Source organism: Chionomys nivalis, chromosome 1, assembly GCF_950005125.1.
Source record: "Chionomys nivalis chromosome 1, mChiNiv1.1, whole genome shotgun sequence".
NCBI classification, from domain to species: domain Eukaryota; kingdom Metazoa; phylum Chordata; class Mammalia; order Rodentia; family Cricetidae; genus Chionomys; species Chionomys nivalis.
The window spans coordinates 196,196,141-196,202,943 of record NC_080086.1 but is presented as its reverse complement, the minus strand read 5'-3'; positions in this window follow the sequence as shown (position 1 = coordinate 196,202,943).

Sequence of the window (6,803 nt, the reverse complement as noted above, 5' to 3'; positions counted from 1 at the left end):
ATACTTGAAGGACATTTAGATTGTTTCCACTCCCTAGCTATTGTGAACAGAGTTGTAGTGAACATTGCTGAGTCTTATCTGTGGGGTGAGATGTGGAACTGTGAGACCTTTGGATGTATGTGAAGGAGTTGTGTAGTGGGATCTTATATAACTTTATAACTAGCTTTATAACAAAATTCACACTGATTTCCAGAGTGTCTCACCCAGTTTGCAATTCCATCAACAGCAGATTAAGTTGGTTTATTGTCATGGAAAGTATTAAGGACTTGGGACTCTTTTTCCTCCATATCAGCATGCTGTGTTGAATATGAGCTAAAATGTCCAGTTGTTGGCTTAACTTGGAAGAAGCAAGCTTTCTCTGCGTTATCTAATGCTCCTAACTCATAAACTCAAAGGACAGGTATGCCATCGTGTTTGTGGTATGTTGCTGCCTTCATACTGTTCACCGCCTTCTTTTGGTCCAGACAAGGCTTCACTGGATGGTGACTCTCCATGGTGAGGACTTATTTCCCCCACAATGGTCTGATTCATTCCTTCAAATGCTTATTACACAGTGTACTTTCTCTTTTTATCTAGAGGCCGGAAGCTTTCCAAAGGCAGACGTCAGCATCATGTTGGCTTCTGTGCAGCTGGCGAAATCCACTCTCAGTTCTATCATCAAGGGCTTACACAGCCCAAACAGAAAGCCAATTAGACCCGTTCCTACTCTGTGCAATATTTGTCCTTAGCACTCAGATGAGACTTGGCAACATTCAGTAGAAGCAGAAGATAATTTGTTGGGATTAGACTGGTAGTCACCTTAGAGGTGTTTAGTCCTCATTTGTTGTGCAGCTGTGGTCTCCATCCAAACTGGACCCATAAATGATTTGGGCAAATCTATGTCATAAATAATGCAGGGAATAGAATCACTGCTGTTTATTTTTGAAGTGCACACTTAAATCAACCTCTATCAATACAGTGTTATTGGCAATCCACCTGCTTCCAATGAATCCCAATTTTCAAAAGCTATTCATAAAAATAAAGCTGCATATCTGCTTAGAAGGAAATTCTCAGTGTTTAATACAGATTTTTTTCTTTTCTTGACATATTAAGTTTAGTAACTTTAATTTTATTTCATTTGTATTTTTGTTGAAAACAGACTCTTCTCTCATACAGCACATTCCTACCACAGTTTCTCATCCCTCTTCTTCTCCTCCAGGACTCTCTCCCCACTTACCTGCTCTCCCACATCTATGCTCCCCCACCTGCTAGTTTCCTCTTCAAATAAGAGTAGGACTCCATAAGAAAACAGTCATATAGGACAAAACAACATACAATAAGACAAGAGTAAGAATATGAAGGACAGATAAGGCAACCCAATAGGAGGAAATGAGACTCAAGAGCAGGCAAAAGAGTCAGAGATAAACCCACTCCCTCTGTTAGGATTCTCAAAGAACACCAAGCTAATAACCCTAAGATATACACAGAGGACCAGGTGCAGGCCCATGCAGGCCCCGTGTTTGCTGCCTCAGTCTCTGTGAGCCTATGTGGATCCTGCTTAGTTGCTTTGGTGGGCCATGTTCTCCTGGTGTCCTCCATTCTCTCTGATTGCTACATTATTTCTTCTCTTCTTCCATGGGGTCTCCCAATCTTCTAGGGAAGGGACCTCCGATTTAGGCTGTCTGTGCATAATATCTGACTACAGGGCTCCATATCCACTTCCATCTGCTGCTGAAGGAAGTCTCTCCGAAGACGGCTGGACAAGGCACCAATCTATGGGCTATTTAGTCATCTCAATGGGACCCCCTCCCAGACAACAACTCAATCTAATGCAGCCCAGTCCCACCACTAGAAACCTTGCCTGGCTAAAAAAGATGGCCAGTTCTGATGCTGTAGTCTCCATTACTAGGAATCCTCACAACAGTCACCCTCACAGATTCCTCTAAATCTACTAAGTTTTCATGCCTCTCCAATGCTCCCACGTTCCAGCTATCTCTCCCAGTGTTCCCTTCCTCCATCCTCCCCCATCCTTTCTGCTCCCATCCCCACCTGCTCCCAGTTCACCCTCAAAATTTGTTCTATTTCCCCTTCCTAGAGAAGTTCCTGTGTTGCCACTAGAGCCATCCTCTTTACCTAACCTGTCTGGGCCTGTGGATTGTATCATGATTATCATTTACTTAATAGCTAACATCCACTTATAAGTAAATAATATTATATTTGTCTTTCTGGGTTATCTCACTCAGGAAGGTTTTCTTCTAGTTCTGTCTATTCACCTCAAATTTTATGTCATTTTTTTTTTAAAAAGAACTGAGTATCATTCCTTTGTGTAAATGTATCACATTTTCTTTATCCATTATTCAGTAGAGGGACATCTAGTTTGTTTCAAGTCTCTGGCTATTATGAATAGAGCTGGACTAAACATAGTTTAGCAAGTGTCCTTGTGACAGGATGGAACATCCTTTGGGTACATGCCCAAGAGTGATATAAATGGGTCTCGAGGTGGATTGCTTCCCAATTTCCTGAAGAACTGCCATATTGATTTCCACAGAGGCTGTACAAGTTTGCGCTCCCAGTAGCAATGAAGGCATGTTCCCCTTGTTCCACATCCTCACCAACACAAGCCTCACCTGTATGACTGATTTTAGCCATTCTGACAGGAGTATTACGGAATCTTAAAGTAGTTTTGATTTTTATTTCCTTGATGGCCAAGGATGTTAAGCATTTTTTAAAAAGTGTTTCTCAGTCATTTGTGATTCCTTTATTAAGAAATCTCTGTTTAGATTCTCTAATTTTTGGTGGAGGAGAGTTGGTTTTGATTTTTTTAAGACAGGGTTTCTCTGTGTAGCTCTGGCCGTCCTGGAACTCACTTTGTAGACCAGGCTGTATTTGACCTCACAGAGATCCACTGCCTCTGCCTCCATGAATGCTGGGATTAAAAGCATATGCCACCAATGCCTGGATCTACCTAAATTTTAATTGGATTATTTGTTTGTTTTTGATGTTTAATTTCTTGAGTTCTTTATATATTTTGCATTTTAGACCTCTATTTGATGTGGAGTTGATAAAAATCTCTTCCCATTCTGTAGGCTGTCTCTCTGTCCTACTGATGGTGTCCTTTGCCTTACAGAAGCTTTTTAGTTGCATGAGGTCCCTTGTATTAATCATTGATATTAGTGCTTGTGACATTGGTGTTTTGTTCAGAAAGTTGTCTTCTCTGGATGGAGGTGGGTGGTCCTTGGACCTCCCACAGGGCAGGGAAACCTGCTTGCTCTTTGGGCTGAAGAGGGAGGAAGACTTGATTGGGGGAGGGGGGGAATGGGAGGTGGTGGCAGGGAAGAGGCAGAAATCTTTAATAATTAAATAAATTAATTAATTAATAAAAAAAAGAAAAGAAAAGAAAAAAAAAGAAAGTTGTCTTCTGTGACAATGTGTTCAAGGCTGTTCCCCACTTTCTCTTCTATCAGGTTCAGTGTATCTGGTTTTATGCTGAGGTCTTTGATCCACTTGGACTTGAGTTTTGTGCAGGGTGATAAATATGATTCTATTTGCATTCTTCTATATGCAAACATTTACTTTGGTAAGCACCATTTATTGAAGATGCTTTCTTTTCTTCCAGTGTGAATTTCTGACTTCTTTATAAAAATCAAGTGTCCATAGGTTTGTGGATCTATGTCCTGGTTTTCAACTCTATTTCATGTCCACTTTTTAAAATGTCAATTTCATTTGCTTTTTATTACTATATTTCTATGTTATAACTTGAAATCAAGAATAGCAATACCTTTAACAATTCTTCTACTGTTCACGATTCTTTAGCTATCCTGTTTCTTTGTGTTTTTTTTTTTAAATATGAACTTGAGAATAAACCTTTCAAGATCTGTAAATAATTGTGTTGGAATTTTTATGGAAGTTTCATTGAATCTGTAGATGATTTTCCTTAGGATGGCCATTTTTTTACTGTGGTAATTCTAGCAATGGGAGATCTTTCCATCTTCTGATACCTTCTTCAGTTTCCTTCTTCAGAGGCTCAAAAACTTTATAATACAAGTTTTTCACTTGCATTTTAAACATTTAGTTTGATTATTTCCTGCCTTCTACTCCTCTTGAGCATGTTTACTTCTTTTTGTTCTATTGTTTTCAACTGTGCTGTTAAGCTTCTAGTATGAGATCTCACCAATTTTTTATGTAGGCACTTAGCGCTATGAACTTTCCTCTTAGCATTGCTTTCATTGTGTCCCGTAAGGTCGGGTATGTTGTGCATCACTATTGTAGAATTCTAGGAAGTCTTTAATTTCTTTGTCTATTGCTGCCTTGACCCAGCAGTCATTCAGTAGAAAGTGTTTCAGTTTCCATGAGTTTGTAGACTGCTGTTATTTCTGTTTTTGTTGAAATCCAGCTTTAAAACATGATGGTTAATAGATGCAGGAAATTATTTCAATTTTCTTGTATCTGTTAAGACTTGCTTTGTGACTGAGTTTCTTAGGGTTCCTTTTGATGTGAAAAGACACTATAACCACAGAAACTCTTATAAATGACAATGATTAATTTTGGTGGTTCACTTAGAGTTCAGAGGGTCATTTAGTTATCATCATGGTGGGACATGGCAGCATATTGGCAGACATGGTGCTGGAGAAGTAGCTGAGAGTCCTACATCATGCAGGCAACAGGAAGTGGTCTGTTTCCCTGGGCATGGCTTGAGCATACATGAGACCTCAAAACCCACCTCTACAGTAACACACTTCTTCCAACAAGGCCACACTTACTCCAACAAATCCACACCACTCCCTTTGAGGGCCATTTTTTTCTCAATATACCACACTGAGAATATGGTCAGTTTGGGAGACTGTTTAATGAGATGCTAAAAAGAAGGTATATATTCATTTTTGTTTGGTTGAAATATTTTGTAGATACTTGTTAGGTCCATTTGACTAATAATGTCAGCTAGCTCCAGTATTCTCTCTTTAGTTTTTTTCTGGATGCTCTGTCCATTGGTGAGAGTGGGGTTTCAAAGTCTATCAGTATGTGGTGGCCAATATGTGATTTATGCTGTAGTAGTGTTTCTTTTACCAAAGTCAGTGTCCTTATGTTTGAGGCATAGATGTTAGCTGAAATGTCATCTTGGTGGATTTTTTTCTTTGATGAATATGTAGTGTCCTTCCCTATCTCTTTTGATTAATTTTTGTTTAAAGTCTATTGTATTAGATATTAAAATGGCTACACCAGCTTAATTCTTAGGTCCATTTGCTTAGAATATTCATTTCCAATCCTTTACCCTGAGTAATGTCTATTCTTGATGTTGAGCTATGCTTCCTATGCACAGGGGAAGGCTGGGTTCTGTTTTTATATCCACTCTGTTAATATATGTCTTTTTATTGGATAATTGAGGCCATTATATTGGGAGATATCAAAGAAAAAAAGTTGTTGATGCCTTTTATTTTGGTGATGGTGGTGTGTATGTGTGTGTGTGTTTGTGTGTGTGTGTGTAAGAGAGAGAGAGAGAGAGAGAGAGAGAGAGAGAGAGAGACCCTTCTTTTAATTTTACTCATGTAAGATACTTATTTTCTGTATTTTCCTATGTGATGCTAACCTCTTTGGTTTGGACTTTTCCTTCTAACACCTTCTATAGGGCTGAATTTGTAGATAAATACTGTTTACTTTTGACTTTGGCATGGAATATCTTATTTTTTCCATCTACAGTTGATTAAAAGTTTTGCTGGATATAATATTCTGGACTGGCATCTGTGATCTCATGGAGTTGGCAGCACATCTGTCCAGATCTTCTGGCTTTTAGAGTCTCCATTGAGAGATCAGGTATAATTCTAACAGGTCTGTATTTATACATTAATTTCAGCAACTTTTCAAAAAAAATAATTAGGGACAGAAGTGTATTATTTGGAAGTTCCTGTGTAAAATTTTAACTTTACTCATTTTTTTGACAGTGTCTGTTCATTTTAAGAAACATAGGATGTCCATGTCAGATAGTCCAACTCCTATGAGTCCTTGTGAGTTTAATACTTCTTGTCCGGTTGTCACATCCATTATTGTCTGTGACTATGGAGTACCTTATAATCCCCAACTTTGGCTACCAACTTCATTCTTTCCAACAATTTTGAGACATAAAAGTCAAATGTTGTTTGATTTTTAATTTTGTTGGCTATGAAATGTCTTTCTTCTTTTATTTAGTGCAACTATAATGAAGTTACAATGCCCAGAAATGTATCCAGTGAAGTGGCAAGTATTCAGGTGGAACCTCTAGCTTGGCCTTGCACAATCCCAGAAAGCCCCATCTCTTGCTCTCTCTCTCCAAACCCTGTCCAATAAGAGAGTCTTCGAACAAAGGAAAGGCTTCAAAAAGCCCATTTCTCATTCTTGACAACGACTAGGGCTTCCCCCACGGAAGTTGCCTCCACACAAGTCCCCAACTATAGCAGTCAGTTTTTGACCATGTGTGGACACAAACCCAGCTGTGGCAGCCCTGTCCTCACCTACAGCCTATAATGTCTCCTCTGGGCTTTACTTCAGGGGTGTGGCTTCTCCAGCCCCAAGCTCTGGGACTGGAGAACTAGCCTGGGAGTTGCTTTACTAAACTAAACCTATCTTTTTTTGTTATACTTTTTCAATTCAGCTTGATTTGGGAGAGAAACCTATTTTCAGAGGCAGAAAACCTATTAGCAAGGTTCTGTACAAGAAATTTGTAATGTCCTGACTAAGAAGTAGAATCATTGTGAAGGTACTGTGGAATGAACTAAAATCTAAAGTAATGTGATAGAGGATGATTCTTAGCAAAGTCCAGAGGAATGTGGTATACACATCGACCAAAGTCATAT